At 30.0% G+C, this 14,085-nt stretch overlaps 2 long non-coding RNA genes across 2 annotated transcripts; both read right to left on the bottom strand.

Moving 5' to 3' along the window:
* Positions 1-2,187: 2,187 nt before the first annotated feature.
* On the bottom strand, positions 2,188-3,789 carry LOC127711092 (uncharacterized). The gene is made up of 3 exons (XR_007986485.1): positions 3,725-3,789; positions 2,931-2,999; positions 2,188-2,279 (listed from the first exon to the last, which is right to left on the bottom strand). It is a non-coding gene; the product is annotated as an uncharacterized LOC127711092 (long non-coding RNA).
* Positions 3,790-4,515: 726 nt separating this feature from the next.
* On the bottom strand, positions 4,516-6,091 carry LOC127711087 (uncharacterized). Its single transcript, XR_007986479.1, has 3 exons — positions 6,023-6,091; positions 5,596-5,659; positions 4,516-5,337 (listed from the first exon to the last, which is right to left on the bottom strand). It is a non-coding gene; the product is annotated as an uncharacterized LOC127711087 (long non-coding RNA).
* Positions 6,092-14,085: the final 7,994 nt, after the last annotated feature.

The following is a 14,085-nucleotide window of genomic DNA, read 5'->3' as shown; positions in this document are numbered from 1 at the left end:
AGACAGTAAATACACCAAATTTATTTATTAATAATTGCACGCAATAATTTCTGAATTTACAGTACCTTTAACTTGTTTGCCATTGGCTATCGATAACTGTGTTACAGTGATTTTACGCTCACTCAGTCTGTCAGAGCCTGGCCTTCCAATAGGGATTTAAATAGAATAAAAGAGCAAAGTACATGTAGGCACAAGAGAAGAAAAAAAGAAAATAATTATTCAACATTTAAATCAAGACACAAGGTTTAGTCCTCTGCTAGTAATTCGTACTATTTGATGTAGGCATTTAGAACCCCAGTTTAAATGTCTATAACACATTCAATGTGACAAGTGGGCGTTACAGACAAACTTTCACCTTATCTGACCCAGTCAATAGATAACATGAGCGCGCCAAGAAATCATCTTGTCCACGCTTTTATGAAAGTGATTCTATATCAATTCAATATTCAAACATTTACAGACTTTCATAAAAATTTGTTCGACCCAAATAAGTTTACAAATTCATTGATAACAACTTGCATACAGTTGGTTTCTATCCAACACAGCTCACTCGATACCAGACAGAAAACAAATGTAAGACTAGATGCTCTAAAAATCAAACACTGATAGAAAAGAACCCTTAAAAAATAATGTTAAATGCCTATATATATATTATTACCATAAAATTTGTGGAATATATAAACTTACCACATATTTTTCATGGTAAAGCCTCAGACTTGGTAAAGATTAAATTGACCTTCTCCTTTAGAGCTGCTCTCCCGGCTGACAAGGTGGCTCTCCTCATCATCTTTACATCTTTTTTTTTTAAATATAGTTTTATACATTAAATATATCAGATGCGTTTCCAATAAATCCCCTTTCTTGAAAATTTCAGCAAATCAATTGTTAATGACCCAAGATTTCTCCCACCCTGCATACTTATTATCTAGAGCTCTGCTTACATTTATTTTTTTTTTATTACAGAGCTCTAAATAATAGTCAATATTAGCTAGTATACATCTGATATTAAAAAAAAATGTACAAACATGAATATCCAAGTAGATGAAAATCCTAACATTGAGGGAATTTCAAGTATGTGGAGTAACAGGGTATAATAAATTGCCTCCCTTTGACCCAAATTTCACCCTGTTCAGACTCCACATCCTTGTTATATTAAACAAAATAAATAAAATAGTACAATTAAAATTAAAAAATAGATTGATAACAAAAATCCAACACATTTCAATGAAATATTTCGTACTGATCGACTTATGGTGGCAGAGTGGTCCTATAAGTAGTTCAACTACTGTATCACTAGCCTGTCAACACTGAGAACCCTCACATGAAATGTTTAACTTCATTCTTAATTTGACTAGGGTTTGCCCGTTTCCCTGATGAAGGTGATGTTTTCACCAGGCACTCTGGCTGTCTCCACAAATAAAAATTTACAGCCAAAATTATAGTAAATCATGTTAAAGTGGTGTTTAACACCAAAAATCAACCAATCCAATTTCAACAAGATGTTCTTCAACTATGCCTTTTGTATAATTACTCTTTAAAAAATATCACCTTGGTTACAAACCAAAATCAGCTAAAAATGACAAAAAAAGTGCAAAAAATATATTTCTAACTTCTTAACTTCGTAAATTTCTCTGCATTAGAGCACCCTTGTCACATATCTTAAAGATGTTAAAATTAACATGAAAGAAAAGGTTGTAAGGGGATATATTTACTGCAGACCATTATTCATCTTTTTAGTTTACACAGTAGAGAGGCATTTGCTATGGTAAGGTATTTTGAAACGTTGCTAAAAAAAACAAAAATAATTACAATTTTTGCTAAGAAATTTGGTGGGAATATTCACATCGGCAGATTTAATTGCATTAACTACATGTATGTATAAAGTAACTTATAAAATTTGAAAGTATCTCAAATCCTAAAATAACAAAAAGATGGCAAAAATATATACATTACAATTTGCAAAAAAAAAATACATTTTAATAATTGAACATTTTTTTTTTTTTTCTTTCTTTTTCTTTTAGATTATCCATTCTTAAACTGCTGGAAGTGTTTTGACTAGACATGAGTATAAACGGAAAATAGAAAGAATTTTTGTAATGTCAAATACAAGTTAACCTACAACTTCCAATCTTGTTGAAAATGGAGAATCTTTACATATTTTATTTTTTTTTTTTTGTAAAAAAATTAAACATTTTCTCATGCATACACAAAAATAGTCTGAATTACATTCTTTACTGTTGCAGTTATATCACACAACCATTTTATGCAGCCACAGTTATCTGAAAAAGAAATATACATCATGAACATTGAAATAATATTTAATGCAAAACAATTATAATTAACTGAGCATTACAATTATAATGTAAAGAACATTTCTTTTTCTTTGTTATAAAGTGATTTGTTGACATAAATTTTAAAGTACCAGTATTTCTTAGCGATAAAAGGATGAAAAACAAGTCATTGGCTGATGTCTTGACAAATATCTTTTTAACATTGTTTTATAGCTATATATAGTATATCAGGCTATTAACATACTTGATTGAATTTTTTAACATTTAGTCATGTTGAACCTTTATAGCTAACTATACAATATAGGTTTTGCTCATTGTTGAAGGCATAGGGTGACATTTAGTTGCATCCACATAAGTTGGTCTCTGGTTGATAGCTGTCTCATTGGCATACATACCACACTTACATATTTTCATATATGGGGACAACTATAGATAAAAAACTGAAATCCCGAGATTTCGCATTATACATTATACTTTTTGACTTCCCTTATATATCTTTATATCTCCTTCTAAATTGTTTATTCAACTATAAGTAAAGAAGACATTAATATGTAAGATTTACATCTGTGCCTAACAAAAATCTTGGGCTTTAAAATGCTCTTGGATGAAAAGTTCATAAATCTATGTATTGATTCTTACCATAAAAGTCAGCTCCAATGCCCACTCCCAGCTTCAATCCTTACAGACAAGCTGTGATGCTAATATAACCTGAAATATAAAATGATAATTCATTAATAAAACCCTGTAACTCGGAAACGTAAAATCTAAAATTTATAAAAATCGAAAGGGAGCTCATGTCAATAGATATAAACAATTCACCACAATTTCTTGCAGGTTGGTAAAAGCATTCTTTCGAGTTATTGTCCGAAAACTGGAAAAACCCCCTTTTTTTAATGAATAAAACCCCATAACTCGTAAACGTAAAATCTAAAATTTATAAAAAATGAAAGGGAGCTGACACGTCAATAGATATAAACAATTCACAAGTTTTATGCAAATTGGTTAAAGTGTTTTTGAGTTAATGTCCTACATGTTGACAACGGACGGACAGACGGACAACGGTATACCATAATACGTCCCATAAACGGGCGTATAAAAACTGTTTAAAAGGTTCTTTGTTGGTATTATGTATGTATATTGAATAGATTGAATGATTGGTTGCTTAAGGTCCAGTGGTAAATCAATACATAGAAATAGTCTAAAAATGTGTTATATATATGTCAAGAACATATGGATGAGACAGCAATCCAACAAGCCAACATATTTTTATGTAAACAATTCAGATCCTAAACTTTACTCTTATTTGGTTACTGATATAATAATAAGAGTAGATTCCTGTAAAAAATCTTTTAAGCGATCAAATCTTGTTTTTACATAAAATATTTATAATACATTTGAGTTTTCCAAAACAGGACTAACATACTGGTACATACCTTTGTATTAGCTGTATAAGACCACCAAGTCTTATTCCCACACCATGAAAACATGTCTCAGAAAGAACCTGAAATGAAATTATAATCAACACATTATACATTTTGTAAATCAATTTGTGTGTTACCAATAACCTAAAATTTACTAAATATTGTTCGATTTCTTATTGCAGGTAGACAATTGTATAAAATCATTTTTTTTAAATCAATATAAAAGATAGAAAAGTAAAAAAACGTCAGATTTAAATTTAACTGCACAAGAAATATCTGAAATATTTTACAAAGTTATCTCCCATTGAATGCAAAATCGTGTTTTAAATTGTACTGGTCTTTTCTTGAAGTTTAATGACTATTTTTAGGATTAACTATTGATATTTTAATAGAAAATCTTGTTCATGTATCTTGTATCTTTAAATACTAAACTGGTAAATTAATTCATCAATAGTGTTTTAAATGCAATATTTCAGAAGGGTCTGTTATCTTAAAAGATCTGGCTAAAACAAACTTGCCTTTTCTATTTTTATTGTAAAGAGTCAGACTTGGTTGAAGATTTAATTGACCATCTTCCTAAGAGCTGCCATCCTGGCTGACAAGGTGGTTCTTCTCAATATCTTATTGTCAATCTATGTTTTGTCCATTTTTTTTAAGAAAATAAAGTAACATACATAAAAAATATCAGATGCACTTTCAATTAATAAACTTTTTGAAAAATTTCAGGTAATTATTTTAAGTGACACATAATTTTTCCCACAAAAGTATTTGAAGTTAAACACAGTATTATACATTACCTCCCTTTGACCTAAATTTCACCCTGTTAGAACTCCCCATCTTTGTTATATATAACAAAAAAACATAAATAGTATACCGGTAATCAAAATAAAAAAATAATTAAATTACAAAAATTCAACACATTTCAATAACATATTTAGTGTGGATGGAGTAATGGTGGCTGAATGGTCAAAGTAGTTCAACTACTGTATCACTAGCCTGTCAACACTCTGAACCCTCACATTGTAGGTGTGTTTAACGTCAATCTTAATTGACTAGAGTTGCCAGTTTCTCTGTTGAAGGGGATGTTTTCACCAGGCTGTCTCCACAAATAAAAACTGGCAGCCAAGATATAGCAAATCATGCTGAAAGTGGTGTTAAATACCAAAAATCAATCAATCTACTTTCATCAAGATATTCTTCAACTATGCTTCTTGTAAAATATTCTTAAAATGATATACCCTTTGTTATAAACTCAGCTAAAAATGACACAAAGGTGAAAAAATATATTACAATTTGCCAAAAAAAAAAACATTTCAATAATTGAACATTTTTTTCTTTTCTTTTTTTTTTTTTTTCTTTTTTTTTTAGATTCTCCATTCTTAAACTACTGGAAGTGTTTTCTCTAGACATGAGTATGAACAGAAAATAGAAAGTAATTTTTGAAATTTCAAAGACCTATTAACCTACAACTTCCAATCTTGTTGAAAATGGAGAACCTGTACATAATTTTTTTTTTCTTTTTGTAAAAATTATAAACATTTTCTCAAACATACACAAAAATAGTCTGAATTACAATCTTTACTGTTACAGTAAAATCACATAGCCCTTTATGCAGCCACAGTTACCTGAAAAAGAAATATACAGAATTAAACGTAATTGTCAAAATCTGAAAATTGAAACAATATCAAATGCAAAATAATAAATAACTGGTCATTGTAATCATGATTCATAAAACATTTCTCTTACTTTGTTTAAAAGTGATTTGCTGATATATTTTTTGAACTACCAGTCTTTATTAGCAGAAAAGGATGAAAAACAAGTCAATGGTAGATGTCTAACATATTTCTTTTTTTACATATTGTTTTTCTTGTATTGGTTCTTACCATAAAAGTCAACTCCAATGCCCACTCCCAGCTTCAATCTTTACAGACAAGCTGTGATGCTAACCTGAAAAATAAAATGATTAGTCATTCAAGATTGTTTAAAAGGATCATTTTTGATATACTGTATGTATATTCCATATTTTGAATGATTGATTCATTTGATTGTTGGTTGCTAAATGTCCAGTGGCAAATTAAATAAAAGTCTATAAATATGTAATAGAAGTTGAGAACAGCAAACCAACATCCCAACAAACTTTTACATAATCAAATCAGATAATAAAATTTACTCCTTTAAAGGCAATTAAAGAAAACAAAGACTTCTTACCAAACTCCTACAAACCTTCACGCTTAGAGCACATGCTATTTCCAAATACATTTTATAATACTTTTTCTTTTTTCAAAACAGGACTAACATACTGGTACATACCTTCGTATTAGCTGTATTAGACCACCAAGTCTTATTCCCACACCATGAAAACATATCACAGAAGAACCTAAAAAGAATTAAAAAAGACACATTATATATTTTACAAATCCATTTCTCTCTAAATATAAAGTCACTATATAATGTTCTGATTTCTTACAAAATGATTTACACAAAGTATCAACACAAGTTTGTAAGATAAACTGTTGACAGAGATGTCTCGCCTAGCAGCGGAAAATGAAAAACATCTGATGATTAGCAACATTGCTAATTAATTCGATAATTTGTAAGTAATGCAAATAAATACAAAATGTCATTGATCTATAGCAAGGAGTAACTATTAACCTGACTAAACAGAAAACTTGACATAATAAAAAACAAGAGTGCACACGCTGAAATGTCTCGCCTTCTTTACTAATCATTGATATTATGTTGATAGTCCTAAATATTAAGCTTTACTACAACTATCAAATACACTTAACATGATCCAAGAAAATGAGGTCAAGGTCATATAAACCAAACAAGAAATACATGTACACCTTACAATCATTCAATACACTAAATATAGTTGACCTATTGTTTATAGTTTCTAAGATACAGACTTAACCAAGAAAACTAAACATTGACCAATGAACCAAGAAAATGAGGTCAAGGTCAGATGAACAATGCCAGGCAGACATGTACTACAGCTTACAATCCTTCCATACAACAAATATAGTTGACCTATTGCTTATAGTATTAGAAAAACAGACCAAAACACAAAAACTTAACACTGCATCAGCAATGAACCGTGAAAATGAGGTCAAGGTCAAATAAAACCTGCAAGACTGACAGGTACATCATAAAATATTTCCATACACCAAATATAGATGACCTATTGCATAAAGTATTAGAAAAAAAGACCAAAACTTTGACCACTGAACCATGAAAATGAGGTCAAGGTCAGAAGACACCTGCCAGCTAGACATGTACACCTTACAATCATTCCATACACCAAATATAGTAGACCTATGGCATACAGTATAAGAAAAACAGACCAAAACACAAAAACTTAACTATAACCACTGAACCATGAAAATGAGGTCAAGGTCAGATGACACCTGCCAGTTGGACATGTACACCTTACAGTCCTTCCATACACCGAATATACTAGACCTATTGCTTATAGTATCTGAGATATGGACTTGACCACCAAAACTTAACCTTGTTCACTGATCCATGAAATGAGGTCGAGGTCAAGTGAAAACTGTCTGACGGGCATGAGGACCTTGCAAATATAGTTATCCTATTACTTATAATAAGAGAGAATCTAACATTACAAAAAATCTTAACTTTTTTTTCAAGTAGTCACTGAACCATGAAAATGAGGTCAAGGACATTGGACATGTGACTGACGGAAACTTCGTAACATGAGGCATCCATATACAAAGTATGAAGCATCCAGGTCTTCCACCTTCTAAAATATAAAGCTTTTAAGAAGTTAGCTAACGCCGCCGCCGGATCACTATCCCTATGTCGAGCTTTCTGCGACAAAAGTCGCAGGCTCGACAAAAACTTATTAAAATTAATACATCAATGGTGTTTTGCATGCAGAAGATCAGAAGGGTGCTGGCGTGTTGTCTTAATATGCACTTCTTGTCGAATATTTCTAGAAAATGTATACAAATATTTGGCTTAAATAAACTTGCCTTCTTAATTTCTTGGTAAAGCCTCAGACTTGGTTGAAGATTTATTTGACCATCTTCCTTGGAGCTGCTATCCTGGCTGCTTTCAAAGGTTTTCCATCATAGTTTTTTATGCTAATCAGTCCACTGAATCCATTTCATCTAAGTAATGAAATGTCCTTTCCATTGTACATTATAAATTGTACAATAGTCACCAGAATGTTCCAAGGCATCTCACATTATTTTTCCAATCATGGAAACTGAAGAAATTCTCAATTTAAAATACAAATAATTTATTAAATTCATTTAAAAAGTACTGTAAAAATACCAGACATGCTTTTAAACAGGTAACTTGTATTTTGATAATTTACAAAATGTATTCTGTACCCCACAATTTCTTCGACTCATTAAAAGTATATTTTATAACTATGTTTACATTATTTTTTTTATTTACAGAGCTCTAGATTATGAATAGCTTTTATGTAAGTTACCAGACATCTGATATGAAAATACTTATACAAATGTAAGAAAAAAAGTACAGTGTAGTAATAGTATAATAAACACATATAAATCAACATTTTTTAAATATTTTGAAGCATAGTTTAATAAAAAATATCTCATTTTCAAGGTTTACTACTCATGTACATAGTAGTCATGTATAGTCCCAAAATTTGTAAAAGCCTCTATAGATTTGCAAACTCTCTGTGAATTCCAAAAGATATGGGTTAAAAACTATTTATTTTACCTTTGATGAAAAATTACTTAGTTCCCAAGTCAGGAAAAAAATTATCAAACAATTCCATAGTACCAAGTGGACAACTTAAATATTTGTACAATCAATGTGTGAAGTTAAAAAGATTGAGATTGAAAACTGCAGGAGTTGATTACACAAAATCAGTACCATCTTTGAAAATTTTGGAAAACAATCATCAAGATCAGAATTAAGGGAAAAATGGGGGGAAATTCCTCAAACAATTTCATATAAGCAGGTACACAACTTCAAAATGTACGCAATTATTCTGTGAACGAAGTTTCAGTGGTACAAGAAAAAGAAGCTGAAATGAAAAAATACAAATATGATGCAAAATGATTTTACATGTATCAATTATGAAATCTTTAAATTTAATAAAAAAATTTAGAAAGAAAAAATTAAGAACTCAAAGAAATGATATAAATACTGATTCTTTATAATAAAAATTAATTTCAATACTTTATAATTTAAATTAGTTTCAAAACTCAATTGGCACGTAATACTCAATAAAATAGATTTTTACTTTTTACTTTAGTTTTATACTTGAAAGAAAAATAGTAGTAAAATTTACAATTGAAAAAGTAAAATTTTTTTGTTCCCAGATTATTTATGATCATAGTATTTTTGATTGGTTCATATCAAAATTTGTTTTATGTAAGATTACTTCCAAAGACTTTTGTCAGAAAAAAAGGAAAATCACTGATATCTTGACAATAGTTGACTGAGGCAAGGTTACTGCACTTTCCAGAATCATTGGTTCCTTAAATGGATAAGAACCAGAAGCAGCCAATATACAGACTTACAGAAATCAGCTCTTTTTTGCTACCGGGAAAAGAAAACAGATTACCAGTTAAATCTAAAATAGTCTGGTTATCTTTAACTTTTTTAGTGATTAAATCCCCAAAGTCTGAAACAGGATGTAATATAAATCTAAAACTGCTTGGTTAACAGAACTGATTGTATGCTATCGCTCAGGCAAAAATAATCACGTATATAATGCCTACCCATGTTAATACTACAATAAAGTATAGCTTGCAACAATTATTTCTTAATTATTATGGACTAATGGAAAACTCCTTTGAACTAATGAGGCTAAAGTTGGATCCCTGTTTAAAAGAGTCAAGCTCTTAGATTACTCTTTGTCTGGCCATGAGTTTCAAAAAGGATCCAATGAAGAATAGCTGCAGTCAGTTATTGATAATTGGATTTTACTTATTTTATTTTTTTAAAGTATTTTACGATGGCAAGTGCTTTACCTATATTGTAATTACCAAATTTGAAAAAGATAGAATGGTTTGATACCAAGGAGCAAATTAATTTATGTTGTAATTCAAACGGTATGATAGGGTTAAGATCAGTCTAATACCTTTTTCAATAAAAGATCTAAATTGTATAAAATGAGCTATATTTCAACAAACTTATGATTTGAAATTTGAAATTTTTGTGTTGTACAATCTACTCCTTTTCATGTACACATGGTAAATAGAATAAAATAGACCAGTTTTCAGCTCCTTTTTTGTGATCTTGAAATGATCCTGCTCACTGTCAATACTTTTGATTGCAAAAATGAAAAATTGTTTCAAGAAGCTGGACAAAATTATCCTTTAATATATTGATCACAGAATGGCTTGGGAAGTTAAAAAGATTAATTTTCTATTAAACGGGAAATTTTTACAAAGAAATGCTTAAACTCAAGACAATTTAATTTTACAAATTACGATGAGCAATTGTTAAATGGGACTAACAAGTAAAATTAAAACATTAATACCAGTTGTCAATTTTGGTCTCATAATGAAGTTATCATTAAATGTCTGGAATCTGTGGATGAAAACCTAGTGTTGAAGGTGAGAGTTGAAAATTAACCCAAGGTTGAGAAGCTTGAAGCAAAGGGAGATAACTACTGTAAGATATCGGGATTGATAAGTTAGATAACTCTTCACTTGGAGATGATGATAGTTTCAGATAACTCAAAATGAAGTTTTTAGGGTATTGGAAATCATTATAAATTTTGTTGGTCATCTCAACGAGATTGATTTTCTCCCTTGAGCCCGTACCACGAAAGTGAGAAAAACAATCAAGTTGAGATGACCAATGATAATCTGTTTATCGCTATTTTGCTTATGACGTTGAAATTTACATTGACAATGGCATGCACAGCCTTAGTTTCTAGAGATGCTTTCTATATCTTTCTACTATGCTGAGAAAGGAAATTATCAGTAAGATCAAAGGAAAATTCAGTAAAATAGTGATAATAATATATATATCATAGATATTTATTATTGTTCACCAAATATTAAGACTTGTACAAGCTTTCAGTCATGTAAGAATTAATAACCTTTGCGATTATGTTTATAACTCTATAATAAATGTAGATTAAACATCCAAATTCTTTTTTGTATGAATTTTCGTTATGGCTTGACTGTTATAAAAATGTATTTTTACTTCTTTATTATCTTAATAGCAATCAGTGCTTTAAAGATTTAGATACCCAGAAACAATTTTGAAGAAGATAAAGTATACCTAAAAAACTTTGGGGATCATTTTCCACTTCCCCTGAATTCAACTTAATTTACGAGAATATGTTATCTAGTTTTCCATTTCATCATAATATGTCAAATACAATTTAGATTTTGATTTTGATTGAAGATATTCATTTTCAGTTCTGAAAATAAGAAATTAAAGAAAGTATGAAAATCGTACAGATTCAAAGTTCAAAGCACATTTATGCTCAAACATTTGATTATTTTTTTTATGACTAAAAATATCAAATATTTTTCATTTCAGAATTACATATATAGATTCCTTCGAATGGTAAACACCACACCTAAATACCTCAAAACCAAAGAACCATCCAAAGAACAACTGAAACAAACAGAAGATATAACCAACCCTACTACACTTAAACACCAATAAGCAACTTTGTTATATGTTAGTAAAGACACGCAGCACTCCAAGCATAATGTATTTCTGAAATGATCATTTGATATTTGTTAAGTCTACACCAAAACTCTGAAGATAAAGAATGTTTTGCTTTGGAACTTTGCATGCACTAGACTACGAGTTTAAATCAATTTCAAGTACTATGTTATTCTAAAATCTGACAACTACAATGCTTTGAAAATGTAAAAATTTTAGGAAAATTATTATTTCGCTATAAATCTGAAATTTTAATTTAAATGTCTTAGGGAAATTTTCATTATAAATCTGAAATTTTAATTTAAATGACAGCTTTTTTTTTTAACAAAGAACCAACAAAAATGCATTTACTCATTATCTTTTGATTTTGCTATTTGATTAGGGACTTTCCGTTTTGACTTTTCCTAAGCGTTCAGTATTTTTGTGATTTTACTTTTTTTTTCACCACAAAAAAAGCACTGATAGACCTTTAAGACAATGTTAAAAAAAAACTTTCAATCGTTTGATCAAATGACAGTCTGTAGTGGTGAAAATACAGAGAAATTAATCATAACCAGGATAAACCTCATCTGAAGTTATTGCAACTATCATCATCTTTGTATTGATAACTTTTAATATTAAATTAACACCCCAAATATAAAGAAGGCGTTATACCCTGGGTTAATCTCCAACTTCTATATTTTGCTTCTTATGTTGTTGCACATTAATAGATGCATAATTTAACTATTGAAAATTATGGACAAATCTTTTCCTGCATTCAAGAAGAAAAGATAGACATGTTTTGAGTACAGGTACTTGGCTATCATGCATCAAATGATCATTTGGCTACTGTTGTAATAAATAACATCAAAACTTTCACAATTAAAAATTGCTCATCATAATCCTTCAGAAATATTAGAAATTTTAATGGTGAATATTTATAACAAATATAAAAGAAGACTTTTTCATATAAAAATAACTAATTCAGAATTAAAGTATTTTTAACTTGGGGTGTACTGGATGACACACACAGTACATCTGTATTATAGAAATTTCGCCTGCAGATTAACCACATAGGAGTAGTAGTAGAAGTAAATGTGTGCATTTTCGAATCATCAAAAGTAGAGATATTTAAAAAATTACTGCATTCAAATTTTGTTCTAAATACCGGTACATATTAAGAGTAAAAATATGAAATTTAAATAATCTGAACCCAGTCATATTTTTTCAATTGATAAATACTTCACATAAATATCTAAATTTTGAGTCTGGGGGTTGGAATCCCTCCTTTTATTCTGATTCCTCTTTTTTTTTAATATGTGAACGTTTCATGGTGTTCCTAGGTTTGGAACCCCCCTTTTCAAAATGGCTGTATCCACACATTGTACTGACTCAACTTCCCTAATGTAAAATACTATACACAAATGACTTCTCTGAGCATGGTACCTCACAGGGTCTTACTTTACAAATGTATAGCTCAATTGGATCATGTAGTTTAAATTCTTTCAAATTTGTCAATTCATTTCATATGAGTTACCTCCCCTTCACTCAGTGAAATTTTTAAATTTTCTATCATCATGGAGGGGCATAAGGATTTTTTACAGACTTGAAGGTTATTTATTTTTGAAGCCAAAGGGAATTCAGTATAAGGACTTTATTTTTCGTGGGAATTTGATTCACCCTTATCAGAACTCTGGAATTAATGAGTAATTTTTCTGACTCAGTGAGTGAAAGCTTCATTCTTTTACACAAATTTTGGTAGCACCCCTTGCTAAAGCCCCTCATAATGCAAGATACCAGTGTTTTCATGGAGTAAGGCTGAGTCATCATTATCTTAACTTGACTCACATGAATGTTAAAATAGATAACCAATATTTTCTGTGAAAAAAAGGTGTATCAATTTAATAAATTTTGGAGCATATTTTTTTTTAAGTTAAATTGAAGTTAAAATTTTGTCAAACATGAAGATACTTCAAAATAGCAAACAAAGAATAATAATTCTAAAAAAACTATATTTGAAAATTATGTGCCATCTTTATCTTGTCACATTTAAAATTTAGAATTGAAGAAAGAATGAATGAAAAAAACACCCTTGACTTTGTCAATTTGTAAATTTGTTAACATATCAATTACTTACCCACTTCTGTCCTGTCCTGGTAGTAAAAACCCCATCCTAGTAGTACTTCTGTCCTGAGTCACCTGAGTTCATCCCCTGGTCTCTGGTTGGCTTGATGTTGTACATTTTTAGTTTTCAGTTTAGTGTTTTGTAGACTTTTGCCTGTCATTTCTTTTGGTTCCAACTTCCTGGATCACCTGAGTTCATCCTTGGTCTTTGATTGGGTTGGTGTTGTACATTTTTTGGTTTGTGTATTGTTTTGTATATTTTTGTCTGTCCTTTCTTTTGGTTATGGGGTAGTCTGTCTTTCTTCATCCATACTTATAAAGGTATTTAAGGTTGCACTTTGTAAATACAGCTGTTTCTCAAACCACGCCTCTTTTGGGGAGATATTTAATATTCATAGGTATGTTAATTTGTTAACGTACTGGTTCCCATTGATGATCTCTGTGTTTCATCTCATAGAGACATCACTTGGGAATGTAACCAGTATAGAAAAACATGGTAGCGGCTAAATTTTAATTCTTAGGAGGTCCAAAAATGGAGGTAAGGGTAGTATAGAATTTTAGTATAAGTTTAAACTCTTAGAAGTTCAGGGCATATAAATGTTGAAAATATGCCGCACAGCCCTATATTTTGA

This window comes from Mytilus californianus, unplaced genomic scaffold (genome assembly GCF_021869535.1).
Source record: "Mytilus californianus isolate M0D057914Y unplaced genomic scaffold, xbMytCali1.0.p SCAF_8, whole genome shotgun sequence".
Taxonomy (NCBI): Eukaryota; Metazoa; Mollusca; class Bivalvia; order Mytilida; family Mytilidae; genus Mytilus; species Mytilus californianus.
The sequence above is the reverse complement of the archived record's forward strand: the minus strand, read 5'-3'. Positions and strand labels throughout refer to the sequence as shown.